The sequence below is a fragment of the Harpia harpyja genome, chromosome 1 (assembly GCF_026419915.1).
Source record: "Harpia harpyja isolate bHarHar1 chromosome 1, bHarHar1 primary haplotype, whole genome shotgun sequence".
NCBI classification, from domain to species: Eukaryota; Metazoa; Chordata; class Aves; order Accipitriformes; family Accipitridae; genus Harpia; species Harpia harpyja.
The window spans coordinates 62,492,292-62,516,902 of NC_068940.1; the positions used below are offsets into that span (position 1 = coordinate 62,492,292).

A 24,611-nucleotide genomic window follows, 5' to 3' on the forward strand; every position below is an offset into this window, starting at 1 on the left:
CTTGAGTCAATGTTTTTTATTGATATTTTGCTAACTTAGTCTGTTTGGTAAATTCTGTTATGCATTTATATAATATTTGTATCCTTCAGCCCTTTTTTTTATGAAATCAGTATGTGAAGCTATGACTGCTGTTAGTGCTTAATGATTCCTTTTCTCCTGGCTCTATAAAAATAATCCCTTCAGAATTAATTGAAGACCTAAACATTAAACAGCATAAGGAGAGATTGTAGGACCAAGCTGTATGTTTTGTGGTTTGCTTATTTGTTAAAACAAAACCACCAAACCTGAAACATTTGGGGTTTTTTGGGTTTTTTTTTTGTTTGTGGCATCAGTTGCTTATTTGGGCCCCCTTTTGGATTATCAGTGGCAAATTTTACATCCAAAATGCAGTTCAGATGTGTAGTATTTGGTGGTTTAATATTTAATAACTGATTATGATTGAGACTATATATAATTCTTCTTTGACCTGGTAGGAGTTTCTCTGTGAAATGAAGACAGACTGTGGATTTTGCGGTCTTCGTGTACATTTTAGTGTACGTTTTCCCCTTACTCTCCTGTGAGGGGAGAATACACACACAGATACAAGCAGTAATAGGAAACAGTAATTTTAATGACTTTTATACTATGCTTGTCCTCTGGATGATCAAACCATTTTTGTTAAGGTAGAATAATAAACAAAGCTAGAAGCAAAATTGTCCACTTAAGGAACTTGGTTAAATATAAGAATACATTGCTAGAAGTCAGGCTTCCGCATTCTTTGGGAAACAAAGGAAAGATCCTCTTTCCTTTGTTAATGGTATTTATCATCTTTAACTCATTAGTTGCTGAAGGCAGAGATGAAATGTTGGAGGGATTAGAGATGATCCATTGATAAAATTCACATAGGTTCTTTGAGGAATGCCTGTGTGCTGGTATTTTGCAGATAAAATACACACAAAAATACATAAGCTGCAGGCACTGCTCCTCCTTAAATAACACCGAATTTTTATCCTGTGTTGATGCGTGTGTTTAATGCTTTCTAAATAAAGAAGAACAATTGCAGAATTCCTTTTTATCTAAACTTTGGGTGCGCCCTTGTGTAAAATGGAAATGCTTTGTGAGGCATCCATGAGAAGGGAACAAAGTAGAAGGCAATATGGGGCTGCTTTATATGACAAGCTGTGATTTGGCCTCTTCTAGAAATATATCATTGTAATTTTGTCTGAGCAGTCTTAATTTTTTGAAAAGTTAACCTTTTTTAAGTGATCGTCTGCAAAGCAGGATCAATTATGGGTTGACACAGCAGTATATAAAAATACATAAATATATAGATCTTTTTCTTTGAAAATTATCTTTTTTCCTCTTTATTTACATGTTGAGGGAAATATGTCCAAAATGTTAGGAATATTTTTTCCTTTAGGTAGGTATAGCACTTTTGCATGATGCATACTCTTTGCTTTTTTTCAAGTCCAGTGAGTTCTACTCTAATTGAATTTTAAAGAACTGTGTTTCAGTGGATGCTTCACTACATTGTGTCTTGCTTACACAGGGCTTACAAACCCACAAATAATTTGCACAATTTTTTTTTATTTATTCCCATTAAATCATCTATATGTGTTCCTTGAACTTTCTGTTAAAGGGGAAACAAATTATTCTTTCTAGTGACTCTTATGGTTTTGTGTGAGATCTTGCAAACCTCTAACCAGGATCCTTACTGCAGCTGCTTATGATAACCTCCAGCATGTTGATGTGAGGGGAGGAGCAGAAATCTAACAGCTCACACTCCAGACACCTACGCTGATTGCAATAGAGGAAACTCTGTACAGTAGCAAAACAGAATAGTAAATATAGAGTAAGAAATCATGAAAATGTGGCAAGTTATAATTACGAAGAGGGGACCTACATGAAGCTGAATACTCTTTTCTGTATATGACGCAAGTGAGATTACTTGCAGGGGAAAAATCCTCAAATTTATTCATTGTATTTACTATTTATAAATGTATGTTTCTGTGTCTCCTGATTTCTGATTGACTGACCTCAAAAGGAGGGCTTGTTCTTCTCTGGATTGTGACTCTAGCTTCATACTCTTAAGAGTCAGGACCAGGTACAAAAAGATGTAGCATTGGTGGTGACAGCTGAAGAGCAGCAGTGATATAATTTTCTCCGTCTTTCTCTTTTGTTCAAGTCATATACACAATTGTACATTTATTTCTGCGTGGCTTTGTACATGTGGCAGAGTGGCTGTGAATGTACTTCAGAGTCTCCAGGGATTCAACACAGGTACCATGGATGTGCAGGGACAGAGCTTCTAGTACCCTTTTTGAGTTTCCATGTGCAGGAACTTGAATTACTTCTCCCAGAATCTTCCATCAGGGAGCAGATTATTTGGATCACAGAAGAATATGAAGTAGTTATTTATTGGATGTGCCTGGAAAGACAGGAGGCTGCATTTGTGTACAGAATAGGAGACAACTACTGATTAATTATGCTATAAACCACATGTAGCTTATGAATGTGTGCATGATAAATGTCTGTATCATATACCCTTTTCCACTTTATCCATGGACAACCCATTCATTCGTCTCCCTGACTGCTGCAAATATTTCAAACACCCATCCCTTTTAAAATAAAATAAAACCTGCCATCATAGTGACTTTTTTCTTCCTCCTCCTTGCTGAAATGGTGAATTTCCCCCTCTGCAGATCATGCCTGTTTGTTGCTTATAAGAGAATCGAAAGTGATTGGCATGTTGTAAGCAGCCTCACCTGAAGGAGGGGGGGACAAGGACCCCCATGCCGGCTGTGGGGCACAGCCTTTGCCTCTGCAGGAGAGATGAGCAATGGGCTGTGTGGGAAAGGGCTGGGGACGATGCTTTGGGTAGAGCCCCTCATCTCCATCCCTTTCAAGGCCTCTGCTCTTGGTGCTCTAATGGGAGGGGGAGTGGCACCTTCTGGGCTTGAAAGAGTTAAGAAAATGTGACTTTGTACCCACTTGCCTTGCATGTCTGCATTTACTAAATTACATTTTATTAAAAGGCAAAGTCACTTTCCTGACACTGTAACTCTGACCTTCCCTCAGGGGCACTTGTTATCCCAAAGGTATGGCTTTCTTCCTTGAGGAAATAACATCGCTGTCCCTCCCTTCTGCTTGTTTTATGCGCCAGCACTTAATTTCTGTGAGACTCAGTGTATCTTCTTTGTGTGTTTAGACCATGAACACCGCATAGGGAGATTAAGCTACTCTGCACGACAATTATGTGTACATGAAACTCTTCATTAGCCTCCGTACTAAAGAAAGGAGAAAATAGATGTCACAGAAAAATTTCTGCCCAGTTTTGCTTCTGCAGCAGATGAGTGGGAGTGTTGAAGTACCTCTTCTGACTCCAGAGCGGCAGCGTGCGGGTTTTCAAGCAAACTTCTCCAGTGATAGATGAACAGGGACTGCAGCACGGTGGTCCTGGTTGCATGGCCAAACCAGGAGCTCGGGTACCACTCGAGTGAAGGAGGCGTTTCCAGGCCTGAGCATCTCCGTGCATCTGCATTGCTTTGTCCGTGACCCTGTGTTACCTCCAAAACAAAGCAGCAGAGCCGGATCCTTCGTGAGATCGTGGGCCCCAGGTGACGGGCTGGAAGTGCTCAGTGCTGGGTGAGAGAGGGTTCAGGTCTTGCATTCATGTTGAGTCACTGCCCAAAGCTGTGCCAAAAGCCCACTGCGGCTGGCAAGGCAACGCATCAATTTCTGCTTGAACAGCAGAAGGATGTCTTGTAGGCTTCTTGCTCTGTCGGACTTGAACTTTGAACCATTTTAAATTCATAAAACATCTAGGAATATGCAGATTTTCCAATCCAAAGTCAAATCCCGAAGAGCTTAATAAATACTAGGAGTACTCTATAATTGGCTTGATTAGGCTAATATTAACTCCAAGTGACACTTCAGTGATATCAGCTGTGACAATGGCAGTGACATTTCTGTATTGCCTTATTTTAGGGAGAATGTTGATTGTGGCTTTTTCAATTGTTGCTGTGGCATAATGCTCATAGACCAACATATTTCTGGCAAGCGTGACATGTCCCTTCTCTCTGGTTGCAGGGGTGTGGATGGTCAGACTTGCTGTTGCTCGGTAGGGTTCCTGTGCTGACAATATGCAGCGATGGCATTTCTGTCAACAGAAACCCGTGGATTTCTGTTAACCTATTCAGAATTAAAAGATTTTTTGAGAAGCAGTTCTTGGTTAGATATCATTAATGTTTGCTAAGGCAAGGAAGGAGACAAAGACTGCCAATGTTAATGGTAAAGCCTATGAAGCAATGGGTTCAGTGGTCTGAGCATATGATAAAAGAGCATCAACAGTGCAGCATCCTTTCATTTTTCTCCTCAGCAGTGGACTACATGTTTTCGATTCTGGTGTAGCTTTCAAAGGATAACAGCTTCGAGCACTTGGCATCTAGAGAGGGGCAGTTCTTGCCACCGCCTGTATTCCTGGTCCCACGTAATTCTCTGACTCCCAGGCTGATACCAGATGTAGATAGTGATCTTCTCTGCAAAGTGCTGTGCAAGTATTTGCTAAGCCCCACTTTAGATCTTGAAGGTTGTGTTAGCCTCAATAGTATAGGCCAATACTATTCTTTGAGCTTATGTCCTGGCAGGCTTCATTCCCAACAGTCTATGAAGGCAATCTCAAAGTGTCCCCTAGTCAAGAGCCAATGACTGTAGGCAATCTTTTTATTGAGGGAAAATCACATAGTTTTGGTGAAACTTGTTCTCTTTTAATGATTGTTTCACCTACATTTATAATCATGCAGAAGAAGATAGATGCAGAATAATTCTAATCATGAAAGAGATTGTTTAAATAACTTCTTATCTTGGTAGGTTGCCATGATTGGGGTACCACTTCCCAAAAGGTTCAATGCAGAATTTCTGGTTTGTTTGTCGTGTAGGAAGTGCAACATGGATTGTAGCTAAGCAGATGGAGTACTGTCATTGTCTCTTCTGATTGACTAGAAATAACCATATCTGCTGGTTTATTACTCTGTTCTCTTTACCTGCTAAGTCTTAGCTTTGAAGGCCCTCGAGATACAGGCTTGTACTTTCTCAGTCTGTTCCCTGGACAATGGAGCCTTGGTCAGTTTGGCCGATAAATTCTGCTGTAATATATGTCATAAGCCTGGGTAGGAACCTAATTAAATTGGCCTGTGCTTCCCTTTTGCTTCCCATCTTTCAATCATTGATTGGAGTTTTATCCAATATCTTCTATGTAACTTGAAGGAGTGCAGCTGTCTGTACAGAACCCGTACTGCAATGCAACACGTATCCAGCTTCTACCAGTGTACCCAACCGTATGTGCAATAAATTAGCTTCATATCCAGATCCTAAATACATTTTCTTGCTTGATATATTTTACAGAAAAAGAACATTTACACACTAATTATTTTTCCTATATATTCCTGCTGTGTTTCTTTTCCAGTAGGCTCATTGAAATTAAGCCTGTGATAAGTCTGTCACTTCTAAAAATCAGAGATTCTTGTCTGTCATTCTCATGATTACATGAGATGAAATCTATAAAAGAGATATTTACTACAGATTTGGCTTAATCCAATTACTTTGTTTTGAAAATGGGGGGGGGGTGTCTTGTACTTTATGGCTTTTGCGGTCTTAAATTCCGACACCGAATGTTGCCTGCTTCACTGCCATTGCTGATGACAAAGTGTTTTATTCATAATTTAGTATTTTCTATATAAACATTCCAAAGTCTCCTTATCCATAGTGCTTTGGATATGACAGGGTGAAATCACATGTGATTAACCAGGGCAGTATGTCTTGTTGCACGCCTATCCAATGACACTGTCTTCGTTCATCTAATATGTTGCAGCTCTGTGGCTAATTATCCAAGAGTAATAGCCACGTTTAGTCTACCTGTGTGTGATGTGGAGTCTATTCATTGTTGTTGCATGATCTTCTGGAAGACCATTTGCTATGATAACTTTGTAATTTAAAAATTGCTTAATGGTTATGTTGAGGTGAAAAGGAACAAATCACGTATTCTGTGTGTTCTACTTTATTTGAAATGGGTTTTTTTGCCTAACCAGTTAATTTATTTCATATTCTAATGTAAGACTCTTCTCTCCAGTTTCCACCACAAAATTGTGAGGCTATGTTGTACATGTGTATAGCAGCCTGGACTACCTGTGTTTTGGTGAACCCAGCTTTCATTTCAGCTTAATAAAAGCTGATTGCTGTAAAGCTTGGAACATTATTACAGCTGAAACGATTGTTGTTATCTGCTAATGCCTGGAAATTTATTTGTTTGCTATCCTGAAGTCAAGGGAACGTAGTGCAATGCAAGAAGAACCAAAAATAGGAAGTTTCTAGCATGGTTTAACGTAGTGGATCAGCAGCCTTTAGTTTAGTTGTGTGTTGTTAGGTAGACATGGTATGTTCATCACTTGAGGTTAAATCTTAAAGGATTTTGTATGCAGCTCTGTTTCTGTGTTTTCCTAGATCATTAGGATGCCGTGATCATTAGATAACAGAAAAGTTCGTGTGGGACTGTCTGAGAGCTAAGAGCACCTAGAAGTGACCACCAACCCAGAAGAAGGCTCTTGTGAATTTTGAAAAAGTTTTTTGAGTTCCTATTTTCAGGACTGACCTGTGTTTGGATAATGAAAGGCTGCTGTTGGCTGAGTGACTGACAGGTGTCAACCCTGTACTGTATGTCTCTGTTATCCAATTTAAAAATCTGTTTTAGGCACCACCACCAAGGTTCCTGCTTAATTGGGTTTTTTCTGTTTGTTTGTTTTTAAATATCTCTAAAAAGAAGAAAGATAGGTCTGTCTATCTTTAAAATGACATGAAGAAAGATAGGGAGAAGCATGTGGATTAATGGTCACCTGGACTGGAACATCTGCTTGGTATTCAAATGAAGTGCTTTTCTGGTTATTTCCATTGATCAGGGCTCACAAAGGGTTTTCTGTTCGAGCTGTAGGCCTGTTAAACCTCTGACCATGCAGATGATCTTCTTAACATATCTGGTCAGTTGTCCTGGATTTGCTTATATCTGAGAAAATCCTGTAGGAAATAGCAGTAGAGCTGGGTTCTGTGGTCATGCCCTAATACTTCACTTGCCGAATAAAGCAAAACCTTAATTACAAACTCAGCCACATTAAAAAATTGTTGAAGGTTGACATTTGTGCATGAATTAAATGTGTGATGTGTTTGTTGTGGGGGCATGAGGTTGTAATTAGGGTTTTATATGATATTGTAAAAGGAGATTAATGTATAGTGTGTTTCCTTATCAGCAGGAAGCAGGAACCAGTTCCCTGTGACAGCGCGGAGCCAGTCCCCATCCCCGGACGTGTGCCGTGCAGGCGCAGGCTTGAGGAGCCCATCTAAAGGGTTTCCATTAAATAGAGTTTAAAAATACTGGAGAGGCAGAGGTTGGTAACAACGTAGGAGTTGGGAGTGCTTTTTGAACTTAATTCCAGGATTTCCTAGTTTGCTAAAGGGGCAAAGTGCCCTCTGTCTGATCATGGCACAGTGCCTGAATACTTTAGTGGGGCTGTCTGGGTGTACCTGACACCCCTTCAGAGAGGACCTCAGGGTTGCTGTTGGTAGTCCTGTTCTCCAGGCTGCGAGTCAGCAACAAGGGGTGGCAGCGGCAAGGTGGTCCAGCCGGCTCGTGGGCTAGATGGGCACGCTGCACTGCTCATGTTAAACATCAGGGAGCTGCACAACTGGGCAACTTCTAGTGGAGTCTATCTGTCTTTTTTCTTCAGGGATCTGCTGTGGTTCCTGAGTTTTGCTGTGCTGCAGAGCTCACACACAGTAATTCCTGTTTCAGTTCCAACCCATCACCAGCCAATTTTTCAAAGCAATTTACTCATACAGTCGTCTTCCCCTTCCCACACCTACGCAAAAGTCTTTTATTGTTTTCTTCTTGCTGCCTTCTCCCAGCTTCTCCCCATACCAACTGAGCCACACAGTGAAGGTGGTTATGAAATCTTTCGCATATGGGCAGGGTTGATGTTTTCTACATCTGTCCTCTATTGAGTCAAAATTATATTTTTAACTTCATCTGCAAATCTTGCTTTTTATGTCCAACACAATGGATGGGATGGGCCCAGCCCTCTGTACACGCTCTCTGCTATTCTTTCTCTCCCTAGATGGAAAGCCCCCATTTCCCCATCTTGTTGACATAATTTCAGGATTCTTTAAAGCCACCCACGTGTGTATGTAAGTGGTTTGCTGAGCCGTGCATAATGTGGTCACTTGAATGCTTCTGGAATGCATAGGTATCATGTGAAGATAATTATCCATATAAATGCATTTTGTAGCAAGAGACTCATCTATAGATTGTGTGCATGTAGGTTGCCTTAAGCGGTGGAGCTGCTTTTGCGTTTTGTTCCTCTCTCTGCTTGCTCAGCTTTAGATCCCTTTTTTCAGCTTTATTTTTAAAAAGGTTTTCTTTTGTTAGCTGTGTTAGAGATATTAATTGTGCTCTCAGAAAGCCACGGTTAGGTGCATATGTATCAAAAGCCTCTATGCTCTTCATCTAGAGGAAAATTGCAGATTGTTTTCTTTAGTGATTTAGTGGTTGGTTGCTGCACAGTGGGAGAAGAAAGTAGGACTGTGTTTCATACAATTTCTACATTCCTTTTTTGTTGTTGTTTGAGGAAAAGTGTCAGGTTTTTCCCACATGGTTCATCTTGGGTCTGCAGCCTTCCAGAAAAGTTGTTCTGTTCTTAAGGACTATAGAAACAAAAAAGTGTAGGTTTGCAAAACTATTAATTAAAATCAGCTCCAAAATACATTTTTCTCTTTCTTTCTCAGTGAGACAGCTGAGATAATTGACAATTTTAGGTGTTGGTTGGTGAGGGGTGGAACTTCCTTTTCCTGTCCGTATGTATAAAAGTATGGCTTGTCTTTGATGTGCCAGAACCTCACGGTCGAGTCATCCCCGTGGCCCTCGGTCCTTTTACTCCAAGACTTCGCATCACACTTCCTCCTGCTGCACAGCCCTGTCATTTCCTGCTGACACTGTGAATCATGCCCTTCAGATGCCTGAAGCTGGAGAGCAATTTCTGCAATTAGTGAGCATAAAAAGTAATATTGCCCTCACCATGGCCATATGAAGACTGCAGTCCGATGTTACGAGTCAGGTCTTGAACTGGAAAGAAATCGGATCTTTGCTTAACAGGGAGCTTACATACCACCGGCATGGTCTGATGAGGGCTTCTTCGACAGTTAATGTGAGAGACCTATCTCAAACACATTTACAGTGTTTTCCTATGTTAGTGTCCATATCGAACTCCTGTGAAGCCTGTCTTGACTTGTGCCTTTAACCCTATTTGTTCATGGAGGCTGAAAGTTAGCACTTCATCTGTCTGCATATCCCACATCTTAGGTGTTGAATGAAAACACTTTAGCTACAAGGCATGCTGATGGGTCATTAGATGTCATTAGTCTGGAAGTGCTTCATTTGAAGCATACTGTGAAAAATCCCCCAAATTAGACCAGTTCTTGGTTGGGAAATCCATACCTTCTCTGACCTCAAGTCAACAGGAGAGTTCAATGACTTCTTATTTGTATGTTCTTAGAAAAATCTCACTACAGACATATGAATTGGAGAATAAATAGGGTAGGATTTAAAATAATCTCCAGAAGATATTTTCTCAGCTAAAAACAAAAGAAAGCAAGTTGTAATTTTTGATCCACATAATCTTGCCTTCATTTTGAAACAACATAGCCTATGAAACTAAGCCTGTTGGTCACAAACTAATGCTTCCATAAATGTTTAAACTAAAAAACCCCACTATTAGCATAAATATTCTCAGAAATGTGAACAATAACTCAATTTAGAAAACCACGTTAACATTATCAATCAAAATAGTGAAGACAGACTGCTGACAACACTGATCTGTGTGCAGCATATTAGTGAAACAAGGAATAAGGCTTGTACTCTGAAATCATCTTTATACTGCAAAGCCAGGATGTATCCATCATGTCACTAAATGTCATTTATAATCCATTGTAGAATAAACTCCTGAGTTAACATTTCTGCACTGCAGGCTGCCAGAAAAAGCAAGGAAGCTTTTTAACACTATTCATGATTTGAAAACATTCATAATTTTGGATAAACCTAAAAATCCTGATAGAACATCCCTATCAGAGTCTGTGAATGAAGAGGATCCACCCCAAGAGAGTCCCTGCTACACAGCAGATTATTGGGTTTTCAGGAGAGTAAATGGATAAGCTTTTCTCATAGCCAGATAGCCACAAAGGCATTCTTCCTGGGGCTGAAGTGGCATTGGCGTGAAATCAGTTTGTAAATCACATTGTGCATCACAATGCTATCTCTAATTATTACATGTATTCTAACTTCCAAATAATGTCTTCTCTAGAGCCTTCAAATACTGCCTTACCTAGTCAAGCAAGGTCTTTTTTTTAATGATTCTGCATATTCACATGTGTAAAAGGAAAGCTATGACAGGGTTTTGTGGCTCCTGAGCAAGCAGTTTTTCCTCTACCAGTTGACCCAGGAACATCGAGCTGGTGAAATACCTAACCTTTCCTGCCTGGCAAACCCTGGCTGTGTTTGTTCTCGTGCTGCAACATCAAACTTTTAGCTTCTTCTTGGAAATAAATGCAGCACTGGAAAAAGGTGCCTGCCAGAGAGCAGCGGCAGGATGTGGGTATCTTCCTCTGCCAAGGGGACAGGGAAGCTATGCCAGCTTCTTCTAGTCTGTCATGCTCTAAGAGACTGAAGGGACAAGGATTTAATCTCAAAACAAGCAGTCTTTGGCTTGTCTGCCAAGGTTGCCAGCAGTTTTAGGGGCAGGGGCACCCATCCCCTGCAAGTGCAGTAAACATCCTGCTGCATGCGATGAGCCACCAAACAGCTGCTGTGCACTGGTGACTTTTGGTTTCTAGCAAAGTGCAAGAATTGTACCTTGCCAGGTTAAAGATGCTAAGTTGTCATCACACTTTTGTTTTTTGTCTTTACCAGGTCTGTAGGACACTACTTAAAGCAGTCTGTGTGAAAAAGCAATAGCTATTTGTCTGTCTTCTGTCTTGTCCCAGTATATTTATTATATCATACTATGCTATGTTTATGTCATCAGACATGCTCCTCATTTTCATTTTGCTCTGTGGATTCAGAACAGAATTCTGTCTCCTTTTGGATTTGTTGCTAATTCCTTTAGTGAGCAAGTAAGACCACAAAATTCTTGGTAAATGTTGTCGATGAACATTTGGAAGAAAACTTAAAAATACTTGCCTTCAGAACACTTTTGGGACCCCTGTAAGAGACACAGTAATTTGTTCAGGTGTACAAAAATGTCACTCAAATTATTGACATGATAAAGTACTTTAGTGAATGATTCCTGCCTGATTTCATCACATCTACAGCAGTTTCTATGTGACACTTGCGAAAGGACAAGCCTTGAAGTTAAGCCAAGCATATGCAGAGAGGTGTGTTTTTAAGTTCTGGCACTGGTATAGATGCTGGCACTGGATACCTTTGCTTGACTGTGTAGTTTAGCCCTTACAGTGGCAGTGGACTTCACAAACCAGAGGTGGGAAATGAACGGGATCTTACAGTGGTTAAATTACTTGAGCAAGCAAAGACACACAAGCACAAAAAGCCTTTTGCACTGGGCAGTGTTTGCATTACAGCCAGAGAATCTTCACAGGTTCAATTTTTATACACTAATTAAGGAAACGGATCTTTTTCATGAAGCAGATTTGGAGTCTGTGTCTGCTCCTCTAGAAGTCAGTAGGGATTTTTCAGTTGACCTTAGGGCTGTGTCAGAAGAGATGAACGTGATGTGAAAGAGAGTGCTTGGATTTACAGGGGGAAAACCCTGAAATTATCATTACCCCTCTTGGTGTAATGCTAAGCCACAAGCAATAATTTCTGTGAATTGTTAGCATTGTTGAAGAAATCCAAAACAATGTGAAGGTTAGCTAAAAATATGCTACCTGGCTTTTTTGTAATATGCGTTAAGCTCCTAAGTTTTTTCATCAGTATTAAATTTGGGTTGAAATACTACTTTGCAATAGGACAGATAATTGAGAATGTCTTTTCACTTTACTTACATGCCGCTGAGCTAGGATTCAATGTCCCCTTTCACAGCTGGCTTCATCAATGCTGCTTAGGTGAGAGCCCAGGCGTGCGGCCCCCACATTACCTAGCCGTGACATCATTTTCAGTCGCAAAAGAAATACAGAATCTGAAATGGAGGAGGAGTGAAAGGGACTGCAGGCTCTAGTGTATAATTGGAAATCTTTACTTTTATTAAAAAATGTCTTAGCAGAAGCTTTGTTGTTCATCTTTCCATATATAAGTGGACATATTCTCATTGTCTGCTGTTAAGAGGAATATTTTTAACAGCTATGGAAAGGTCCTTGGGGTACATGTGTGTAATAATAATTTGCTACTTTTAAAGGAAATCATCTGTAAATCCCATTAGTTATCATTTTTCAATTTTCGTCTTTCTAAGCATGATTTAACTTCAAGTGTTGCAGTTCTTAAATCTAATTAAAGAATTGCCTTTAGTTCCCATCAGAAAGTCGACCTACTGTAGATTGTTTCATCGAATGTTGGAGATGAACAAATTAAAGCCCATACCTGTTCTGGTATGGAAGAGGTACAGGGATGTTTTTTGGGTGTAGAGCAGGGCTGAATGTGGCTGTCCTCCCCCCGGGAGGTGCAGACCTGATCTTGTGCCAGCGGGGCCACAGGAGGACCCGGTGGGACTGACATCAGGCGGATGGAGGAGGCACGTTTCCATCCAGCGCCGCTCTCCTGATGCCTTTGTGGGAGGTGATCCCTGCCGAGGGGAGAGGGCTGTGAAACCAGCCTTAACTCTGTCCCTTCGGCCAGGGTCCTGGTGGGCAGCGGTGGTCCCTCTCCTCACCAGCACAGCGTGTGGCCTCCCCCTCCCCGTGCTGCTGCAGCCCCGTTTTGTGCTCTGCAATATCCAATAGCAGCATCCATGGAAACCACCACTGACTGTGGCTTGCAAAAGAATTTGTTAATTAAAAGACGTTTAAAATTATAATAAAGTCTCTATCTTAAATCCAACAGGGATATTGCAAATGGCATCCCACTCTGCCATCGCTCTCCAAAGCTGAAATGCAGCTGGAGATGAAGTGCCCCTTTGCACCCAGTTCTCATCTTCTGTTATCTTAGCGTGCAGTCAGAAGGCATATATTAGTATTAAAATTTCTATAGTTGCAGCAGTGAGGGCTTGACCCAACCCTGTGACCACCCATAAACTCTGTTATCTGTCCCCCAGTTCAGCACGGGATGAGGCAGTGCGGGGTTTGTCCCAGTCCTTGGTGGAGGAGTCTCTTCAGTGGAGCCATTCCCAAGAGCACAGAGAAGATAAAAAGGGGTGAGCAAGAAGGGAACAAAACTCAATAGCCTGGAAAACAGAGCAGAATCACTGCAAAATGAACATGAGAGCGAAGATCAGACTAACTTCTCACAGACTGAAGGGAAATAAAAAGCTAAAATCTTGTTAGAAACTTGTGGGTGATTGAGCTGAGGAAACACTACGTGTGCTGAGTCTGGGGGGGTCTCGTGGGAAGTAACTCAAATTGTCTTTGTGTTCAAGGGCTGGATCCATGCTACGTTTGAAACGGAACATCATTTGCTGCCTTTGCATGCACGAATCACGGTGCAGGAGGGTTGTGAACCTGAGAAGTTGGCAGTCTTTACAGCTCCAAGTGTCACTTAACCAGCACCTAGACATTACTCTTTAAGAAAAGATGATGTTCTCACTACGTGGAACAAAACCAGGAAATAAGTAGAAGCCAGTAAGGGACGTTCTTTGGGGTAGAAGAGTCAATGCAGTTTTAATACCAGCCTCTGGCTGATCACTTCCCTAGGGCAATTAACATAGCAGCCATAAGGTTATGGGAGAGCCTGGGAGGAGATGGGGAGCTGTATCAGCAAGGCAGCACTTCTGCAGGAGCTCGCCTCCAGCAGGGTCCGTGAGATGCGACACTCCACGTAAACTCTGAGGAAAGGGTACTTGGCGTTCTTATGGACACACAGGCAGATGAGTTCAACCCCTGCTGTTTCAAGACTTCTTTACTAATATTTTTTGGCAGTTTTCCCTTTCCATCGATGAATAGTTCTTGCTAGCGTAAAGTATCTCTGGTAGCTGATACTCAGACTTGAAAGATTAAATGTGTGGTATGCAGGATAAGGAGAATTAATTTATTGGTGTTTTCTGTTCAGCAAGGAAGGACAAACAACCTGGACATTGAAAATTGCCGTTTTCTTTTTAGATTAGTTTCCCATATAAAAGACTGTAAAATAAAGGCTGTGTTTAAACTTTTCCAATGAAAATATTAACTTACTCTAAGGTAAAAATTTTTCAAATTCTTATCCCTGTTATTTCGTTCTAATTCTTATCACAATTTGATTTTTTTCTCCCAGCAGAAATAACTGGTTCCAGCTAATAACAAATCCTCATCTCTATTTCATTGGCTCGTATCTTGGGCAACGCAAGAGACATTCTGTAATGGCTCAAAATATCCCTACTGGATAATGTAAGTAGACCACCAAATTAATCCAATTAAACTTTTTAACCTTTCAAAGTTAAACCCCAAGGATTTGGACACTGCCCACAAACAGAACTAAACATGCTCAAACCTTTTTACTGCATGTCATTTTTGCATGTTATCATACACTTAAATGAAAATGCAGTTATCTCTATTGGTTATTTGTGTTTACTAGTGCCACCAGGTAATTAATTTTATGGTTAAAATGAACGTTATTAAAATAGAGAACCGTATCCCAGCAGCATACCTGCAGTTAAACAGTATTGCCCCTCTGTGTGTTGAGGATTCAAACCAGTCAATTTATAATTTGTTTCCTAACCTCCAGGAGGATCAAAAATGAACTGTACAGAGAAAGAAAAAGAACAGAAATTGTATTGGCCTGTCGTGCTGAGTAAAGTGATGGCTAAAGAGCAATTCTGTGAACAGCGTAACTTTATTGTGGAATGAAAGAACATGCTCAGAAAATGGTTGCTCTCTCGCTGTCTCTCTGGCATGGTTGTTTCCACATCTGACACCTACCAGTGCCGCTCACAAGGGTGCTGATGGCAGCTGAAAGTTGTGTTAAGAGGAAGGAAAGCATTTCGAGCTGACTCATTTCAATAACTGAGCAAAATCCCTGGATCCTCTGACAACGGCATGTAAAAAGCACGTGTTGATGTTTCTCCTTTGCTAGCAATGTGAAGTAGGAGTACAAGCTTTTTTTCACACCTTTTCCCCCCTCTTTTACGTGACGGGGTTGGCGAGTGGAGAAAGAAGGCAGGGAGCTCTGCAGCAATGCCCCGTGTCCTTCAGACCACTGCCTACTGCAGGTGCGGGAGCCTCTTGTCTTCTTCCCTATAAAAATGAGGCTCTCAATCACTAACAAAATATTCGCCAAAAGCGTAAAAACGGTGTGTTTGTATCAGGTACAGGTGTATGTTGATTTGACCTGATTTTATCAAACCAAATGGAGTTTTCTATTACTTTTTCTAGTATTTCATGTTACTCAAGTCCTGTTCAGCAATGCTGTTCCAGGTATGAGATACAGCAGAGAACTATCTTGGTACAGGCTGAGACCAGAGGAGACTCCCTCAGCACTGTGGTCTGAAGAGGGATTTGCTTTCTAAATTCACTATACAAGTCAGATGCAAGTCAGAAAAGAAAAAGGAAAAAAAAATCCTTTTTGCCAGCCATCAAGGTTGGATTTTGGGAATAACCATCCCTAACCCCTCTGCAGAGCTTCCGCCTCAAGCAGAGACCAAATCACGTAGGTCTCTCTTATTCTGGTTCCTGGGGAGATGCTGAGCTGTTCGGTGGTGAGCGGTCGCTTTATTGTGAACGTTTGCTGGATTGTTTCAAGTCAGCTGCTGGGGGTCAGGTCTGGCGGCCGGGCTGCTCATTTGTCTCCCAGCTGCGCTTGCCGTGGCCACCAAGGACGGAGCGAGAGGCTGATGGTGAAAGGTGTAGTTAAGCACTCCTTCAGAGCAGTCCCTGTGGGTGAGTGGCCCTGCCATGGTCTTTCTGCGGCCATCAGTACTCGGCTTTCACTGGGGGCCATGCTCTCATGCAGGGTGCGGTTCCAGGGGGCAAGTGAAAAAGGTGCTGTTCAGGCTGCCCGATTCACTGCCCGAGCAGGGGATGACTCCTAAGGGCTGTCGCTTCTGTAGTCTGAAAGTTAGAAAGTGTCACAAACTAGATGCAAGTCAACAGTGACATGCTTTTGCAAGAAGATGAATTGCTGGACGTGAAGCATTGCATGTACGACACAGGAGTTAATAATTTTGAGGTAGCTGATACCAATAAGGACTCAGCTGGAGTTTTTGTGTGTCCACTTCGGGGCACAGCCCTTCAAGAAAAATATAAGGAAGGGCAAAGGTTAACAACAAGAACGATGAGGAATTTAGAAAATAGGATGTAGGACAGCAAGCTGAAATAATGCAAGCTGTCATCGGGTCTCTTGTCTAGGCTGCGTGACCTGTGAAAGGTGTAAAATCCTGCTAGAGGGAGGGGACTAGCCTGTGATCTGTCTGCTGTGAGTGGGATAAAGAGCAGTAAGTTGCAGCAAGGAAAATGTAGGTTAGATTTTAAGAAAAAGTTTTGCAACAGAGGAGGGAGAGAAGCACTAGAGAGTCTGCCTGCAGCGGTCCTGGGGTCTTTGGCACCAGGGGGGTTCGAGGAGAGCTGGATGAACGCTGGTCAGGAGGGGTCTAGGTCACTGGTACTGCCAACGGGGGGTGGGGGGGGCTCCCTACAGTCTCTTTGAGCCATGTGGTTCCCTCATTCTTTATTTTTATGATAGTTAATATTGGAAAATTACCACTGCAGATGTGAAAAGTGGGAACACGCCTATGTCCGGCAACTGTGTACGTGCAGGGATGGAAGTGGGCGATGCAGTAAGGTAGCTCTCCTAACCTGCTCACACCATCCTAGCAATTGCAGATTGCTGCGTTAGTGGGTAGCTCTGTTTCTCTTGAAGATATCGCCTTCTTTGCATGTTAATAATTTCTTAAGTTTTTTCAATGCTTTTGCTTATGGGATTTGTACTGATGGCTAAGTAGTATTTTTGCATCTGATGTACGCTGCATAGAAATAATATCAGCACATCTTCCAGCCTGGATTCTGCATTGCCTCACTGGGTTTTTTTGTCATGTGTCAGGTCACTAACATCACTTCAGTAGGGTTTTATAATTGCATTTAATATGTCACTTACTATGCATGCCTCATCTGATTTCTATGGTACTAATGAGATAATTTATCTTTGCTGGGTTGCACAGTCAGTTGTGTGTTGATAACGCATTTAATTTTACTGAGTTACAAAATCTTGGCTGATTTTAGAGAAGGGTCAAAGCCAAGATAATTTTGTATTTTAAAATACTTACCAACTCCAAACCCTTAATATTAGCTTTCTCTTTGTCTTGTCAGCTAGGGCAACTCCATCCTGAATTTTATTCAGAGAATTCATAAAACTTCCATCATTTGACTGATAGAGGAAACAAAATGAGAAATTCTGTGCTAATGTTTATTAGCTGTTTAGGGCTCATTTGGGGGACGGGGAAGATGATGGGGAGACAGAGCCAGCTTTCCAGTATCAGAGCTATCAAAAGAGCAAGCCTTCCTACCTTGCAGCAATAAAAGCCCAGCAAACAAATTAGTGGGTGTGGGGAATACTTTCCATGACTACTTTTTTTTCTTAAGTTGACAGGAATCTCTGGAGCTGCGTTCTGTCATTTTAGGCTGAACAAGGGATGTCACTTGTAGGAACAGTTTTAGTTTTTAGACACTTTTTCCAAGTACTGTATTTCACTCCTGTACAACAGTTTTCTTGCAAAGTTAATTGCTCTTTTATTTTACAGTGACCTTGACTGTGTTTCATATCTGAAGAAAAACGACATTTGGGTTTTCTAATTTAGAAGCACAAAAGAGGTTGAAAGAGACAGCGTTAGTACCTCATTCGCATGCCGAAAAAAGGTGCTTGTGTTAAATTATAGGCTGCTGAAGCTGGGACCAAAGATAACATTATTAGACTTTTGGAATAAATATGATTAATGGGACAACGGGGCTATCATTTGGGCCACCTCTTGTGTATATACCTTATTTATTTTCATGAGTAGGATTTCATCATTTAAATCAAGTATGTGCACGCATGTATTTTTTTTAATCTCTTGTTTTCCTCTCATCTGGAGGTTTAAAATGTCTAAAAATATTCATATTTTCTGAAGTCCACCCTGGCAGAATTTTTGGAAAAGGAGGAACTTCCCCTTGTGTATTGTCTCTTCCTCTGGTTAAGATGTATGAGATTTAGGAGAATACAAGTTACTCTTTGTAATGGAAAAAAACTCTCCTGAGATGTGGAAAGAGTAGTCAATTAGAGAGAGCTGCCATTTTTTTAAGGCTATGAAAAGGTAGGATAAAATGAGCACACTGGCTTGTGCTGAGCTTGCTGGGAACAGCTGCCGTGCAGGATTCCTCTTGAAAACCTTGTCCAAACAAATCATCATTTAAATACAGAATTGTTGCTTTACCGAAGCCTTAGTCTTGCAAGATCTTTCACGTCTGTGCTTGAGATGGATGTATTGTAGTGCAGAAGCCTACAATACATCTTTCTGTAGTCTTTTAAACTCTGTTTGGTACAAGGGGAATCAAAGCATAGGGCAACACTCAGCTTGTGCTCACTCATGTTTCACAATGGCTTGGTTTTTGTCAAGCCTTTAAGGAAATTTGGAGTCCAGCAATGATGCTTTCCCCTGCATTGCCTCCCTAAGTATGGATACAGATTGTATAAATTTCACGCTATTTTTAAGACTGAGATAAAGGAAGAAATATCCTTTCACAAAACCAATAGTTTTTTTAACCTTTTAAAAGCACAGACATGGTAGATACTGGGTGGACAGTGGCATCAACGTGATGGATTGGCACGATTCCCATGCCTCCCATGGGGTCAGCAGAAGCATGCATTATTCTGACATGCTGTTTTGAGGGGTAGGGGGAATCTTTCAGATACTTAAATCATCTTTCGTGAGGAAAGATCAGAAAACATTACTCCAGCAGCTGAGCTAGACCTATCAGCGCTTTTTTTTTTTTTCCCTTAAAACACTGCAGTGCACTTTGTTCCCCACTTCCTTGCCTTGAGTTCAGCCTGCAGGACAGAGCGCTGTGGCTTCATTGTGTATGTCTGGTTTTGCACCAGCCTCCATCATATTTGTGTTTTGAAAATCAGTGCGTCTGTCAACTCCCCCCTGGGAAACAGCTGATTTTTTTGTTTTGGCAAACCAAAATAAAAGCTGAAAACAGAATAAGCACATTTTTCGAATACTGGTGTGACCTGATATGCTAAGCGTTTTTGTTTATGCTTATGTCTCTGACCAAGATGTTAATTGCTATCCCAGAAGCTTAAAATCAGTTAAAATGGCAAAAAAAAGAAAGAGACATTTGGCCTATCTGAAAGATGAAATAGTAATTTTTTTTTTTCCCTAACAGCCTGGAAAACCCTTAACTGTTAGCAAGAAAAAATATTTTTTAAAGCGTCCTAATATTTAACAAATGACCAAAAGCATTTAGGGTACTTTTCTTGTTGGTGAAAAAAAATACCTTTTAAGCCTGTGGATCTGAAATATTTTCTGCTTGTATCCCCACCTGGAGGTGGCAATCGAGTGTGGCTTGAGTTCTAGCAACAGTATGAGATAAAAGGAGGTGAACATCCGTCCTGCTTGTGGTCCCTCTCTGAACTGCTGTGACTGCTGCATTTGGGAGTTGGGGTTTCACTGGAAGCAGGGGGAAAGGCTGTTGCTCTCAGATAATGTGCAACGTATTCTTTGTGCTTGTAGAACTCATTGGAGTTTTACTAAAATCGCTTTACTCCGGAATTTAGATTGGTGCCCAGTGCCATTTCACCAACCAGTCAGCAAACCTGTGTTTGCTCACCAAACAGGTTTTTGCCGAGGTGGTATGTCAGCTCTAAAACTCTAAGTGTCGGTCCCTTTTCCAGCCCTTCTTGTGCAGAGGATAAAATAGGAAGTGCAGCTTTCCCAATGTGTCCTCTTATCTCTGTCATCCAAGGATGGATAAAATATGTTTTGAAGGCATGGGCTCCCTCCTAGTATGCCTGTTTGAAGTTGGTTTCCCTGCTGCGAAGCTGGCTGCCTTCCCCTCGGCTAAAATCCAGTGCCTGTTCAGGACTTGTGTTTGTAAAACCAGTTTTAATCTCCGCACAGCATGTTAAACTGATGTTAACCTGGCAAAGGGTCTGTCCCAAGAAGTGCAGCGGATTGCAATCCGTTCTGCAGCGAGTGCTGTCTTGTAGGCACTCGCTTTTTAAGGCAACAATGCTGAATTTAAACACGAAGCAGGAACAGCTTGGCTTTTCGATCCCTACACTGAAAGACATCCTCATTTGAGGATCAAGACAACTCTGGAAATTCCTACATCTTGAGCTGTTAAATGAGGTAAAAACCTCCAGAATAAATGTACATGCAGTGCAAAGGTGTTAGCTAAGTGCTGAAAGCAGCATAACTACATCAGTCCATGCCAGAGCCCAAATGAATAAATCCAGCCCCAGGAGTTTTCCTGGTGGGTCTGAGCTGGCTGACGAGCAGCGGTTGCTGTGAGAGCAGACCATGCTGCTCACCCTCCCAGGTCTAGCAGAGCTTGGGCTTGGGCGTTTGCACTGCAGGCCTTTGCTCAGTTGAGATAGGTTCTCTAATTTACATCTGATATTTGAAGGGACTGTCTGCGGGGAAACCCTTCGGAGAAACACCAGGGTTGGGTCACGTCTATTTCTACTCTCTGCTGTCTTGGGTACAGTGGCTTGCGGCTGATAGATGTGATGCTTAATGGCAGTGGTGAATGTATACATATTTCCCAGGATGTCACTAGGGAGGGGGAAAAAAGCTAAAATGTAGTACTGTGTCTTCAAAATAACGTGGCCCCCGTGCTTTTTACTGTCACGGATGTGTGCTTAGAACAGAAACCTGCAGTGTATTTCTCATTCCAGATACTAACCTAATCCTGTACCAGTAATGTAGAAAAAGGCTCAGATAACTCTCCATGAATAGCCTTTATGTATTTGGGATTAGCCTTTTTTTTCTTTTTTTTTTTTTTTAAGTGAAATATTTTTATTAAACGTCTTTATATTGCCTCATATTAACTGAGTGAGTAGGTATTTGCATCTGGCTGGTCTGTAGCCAGTTTAAGAAGTGTCATCACATAAAGAATTTATCTGGGAACCACATTTAGCTCTTGAGTGTATAAATATAGAAGAATGTAGGAATTTCCTGCAAAGTGGTGCATGATAAAATTAAGGAAGAACAGGAGAAAGTTCAGTTTAATTTCTGGCAAGTCAAGGTATAGAAATACTTACTTGCACGTGTCTTGCTTTGTAGCATCCAAGACAATTTTTTTTCCTTATCTAGGATCCCTGTCAAATTATCGGTTTGGGAAATGAGATGTACATTGAATTTTGACACCAGTGACAGCCCAAGGAAGGGATTGGTATGATTTTGGTACCAGGTGACATGGCTGTACCATAGTTTAGCAGCTGCCTTAGTGATCTCCAGGGTAAGAATTTCTTCCACTTCATTGCCAGCATCCTCTTCCGAGGAAATCAGTGCAGACTCTTGCACATAGCTTTGTTCTTTCTCCAATAGACTGTGCTCTTAATAATCAAAACGAGTTGCAGGCATTCCATTAATTGTCCAGATAATTAGCTTTAGGCAATCTGGCATTTCATCTTTGTCTCTGACTTAATCTCAGCTAGTTTTTGTTCAGTCGCTGGCATGTGTAATTCCTCATCTATTTTGACATTTCTCTGTCGCATTAGCATTTGTCATATTTCAATTCCTGTAGACTCGAACAAGCTTTAATCAATCGTATTGGTTTGCAACTTACTTATGGTACATAAAACACATATAGTTGTAACTTTTGTATCTGCCAATTTGATAAACATGTGTTTTCTGTTCTAACGTGCACTTACAGTCTTAGCTGGCTTGCCTTGTTTTCTCGTAGTGCCTCCGCGTAGGTTCTTAAAACTTTCTGCAAGAATTCTCCTTTCCTGGGTGCGTATGTGGAATTTAAACCTAACTTTGTTTTTATTAATCCCTAGAACAATGCCAGATGGCGAAATGCAAGGGTATGTGATCGGGCTGCATGTGTGCGCGCCCATGTGTGCACACGCACATTTTATCTCTATGTGCACGAACGCACAGGGCGATTCAATGCGATGGAAGGTTTTATTAGGTAATAAAGCTGCGTTTTAAGTTATGCAGGTCACTTCACGTGAGGACTTAAAAAAGGATTTATTTAGCTCTATGCTGTGTATGGCTTTATAGAAAAGCTGTTTAGAAAGCTCTGCTATTAGTGATTGGGAGCACTTATATTACCTTTCCCTAGAAGTTGGATGCCTTCTGCTGCTGGGTCCAGATAAAAAAGGAGAAGCCATTCTGTGTTCATTTGGAAAACTGTGAACCTCCCAGTTAGTTATATTGGTCCCAAAGTGCTAGTCTGAAACACTGCATGGGCATCAGGGGCTAGCCCTTAAATCTGTCACTGGTTCCCTGGGTGTTGCACACTTTGCATCTGAAACCAGTAACGAGGTGGAAAGATTTGGCAGTAAAAAAGAGGAAAACATCTTTATGCTAAGTACATTTTTTGAATTTTTTTCTTAATTAGGTTTGAAACTGCTGAAAAATTGAGAATATTAGAGCAAGATCTGGTGGAGAGGTGTTGCGTATGCAGAGGAAAAGCAGAAGTGTGTTCCCTGTTTGAAAATTGGGGGGAAGGTATTTACAATGTGTATGCATTCATGTCTGTGCTATATAGCAGAAAAAAAAAATGCTCTTTTGCTCAGTTGTTCTACGCTTTACTGAATTTCCTATCCTTGGTTTGCTTTTAAAGGGGAAACACTGTGGCTTCTTCCCCTAAGGCCAGAAAAAGTTTCCTCTAGGTTTTTTTTGTTTTGTTTTGTTTTTAAGGACAGGAGCAATCAGGCAGAGAAAACTTCATCAAGATACAAGTGCTTTGAAGAGCTGCGTACGCTCGCATGGCAGCGTAGCGGTGCAGCAGCCACTGTCCTTAGGGCTCTTTGAACCAAGACGTGCCAATCGGGGTGGAAGCACCAGCAGCGTTGGCATCTGGCATCCCGCTGCCACAGAGCCCCCGTGCTGATACCACCTCGTGCTGAACCTGCCTCGGATTGTGCAGATTAATTGATCAATGAAATCATTGCGAATATCAAGGGTGCTACCTAACACCTTCCTAAGGAGCCCCGAGGCTAACTGCCCAGTGCACCGTTGGAAGTGCTGTACCTGGGACCTAACCAGGACCAAGCACTGAGCATCCCAACGCTGCACAGGTCCTTGAAGATCATGGCGCATTATTCTCAATTATATCTCTGAATCTTGGGTCCCTTTCCGTGCGGGAAACCTGCCTTGTGCTGTTTGTCTTCAAGGGAAAAGTTCAAGGGGCTTCAGAGCTGCTGTTTCAGCTGTGGAATGTGAGGTTGTGGCTCAGCAGTTCACCTTCAAAGGTATCTGCTTCTCGGGAGAGGTGTCGTGTGCAAACACCAGTTTGGGGGAGAATAATATATAGGGCGCTGATTTTGCATGTGAAGTACAGATAGATAAATTCCTAACTTTGTGCACATAAATCATCCTGCCTAAGTACGTTGTGGAGTTGGAACCCATAAAATCCATGACTTTGCTGATATCTAGTTGCTGTATAAGTCCTCTCAGTGGAGTTTTAAGTACAGTTATGCCTTTTTAAAGATCCTAGTCCCCTTCAGACTGAGAGGAACAGGCTGCAGCCTTTTTTTTTTTTTTTTTCTGCTGAAACTGATACGGTCTCTCCAGCCCACGATGCTGTGTAATGGCTGGATTTTTCATGTTTAGGGTTCAGTTTCTGAAACGCTGTGGTAGATTAGGTATTTGTAGCTTTTAGTACAGTTTAATTGGGTTCATACTGTAATCTGTTCCTCTTTATGTATGACTTCCTCTTCAAATACACTGGTGCTTTATGGCAAGAGACGTTATTTTAAGTAGTCTTTTTCGAGCTTAGTACAAACTGATCAAAAGTTCCAGGCTCTAAGATTTTACCATAACTCATCTGATCTCTTTCATAATGACATAAACTTCTCACCCACTGGCTTACATGGGGCTTTGGTTGATTGTTTTTAAAAAGCCCTGTTTTTCAGGGCCAAGTTTACTCTTCTCTTGGTAGAAGGATTTACCACCTGTGGTGCAATAGGTAGGTTTCCCTAACTAAGAGATTTTAAAGCCAGAAGGGGCTGTTAAATTATTTAGTCAGCGTGACACAAGATATAAAATGTGATTTAAACGAGGTATATTCTGCAGTGAATCCCCCAAGTGGAAGTGGAAGCTGTTTCAGCCCTCTTGGCTAAAAAAGCGTGTCCTTCTTGGTCTCTCCATGCATTGACTGAAGGAAGGGAGACAGCTGAGGTTGCTCGTATACTCCTTCGGTAAATACGTACAGTTTGTTTTTAATAAGGACGACTAAGTGGTGTGAATCCTTGTACTTGCGGATGACTCTTTCTCAGCCTCCTCACACATTTTGCAGCCGTGGGAGGAAGTATT

At 41.5% G+C, this 24,611-nt stretch overlaps 1 long non-coding RNA gene across 1 annotated transcript in view; it reads left to right on the forward strand.

Annotated features, from left to right (window-relative positions):
- The window catches only part of LOC128146145 (uncharacterized), a 68,195-nt gene that overhangs the window by 17,041 nt on the left and 26,543 nt on the right, over window positions 1-24,611 (forward strand). The window contains exon 3 of the long non-coding RNA XR_008236688.1: window positions 14,426-14,538. This is a non-coding gene — a long non-coding RNA (uncharacterized LOC128146145). The remainder of the gene's footprint in view (window positions 1-14,425; window positions 14,539-24,611) is intronic.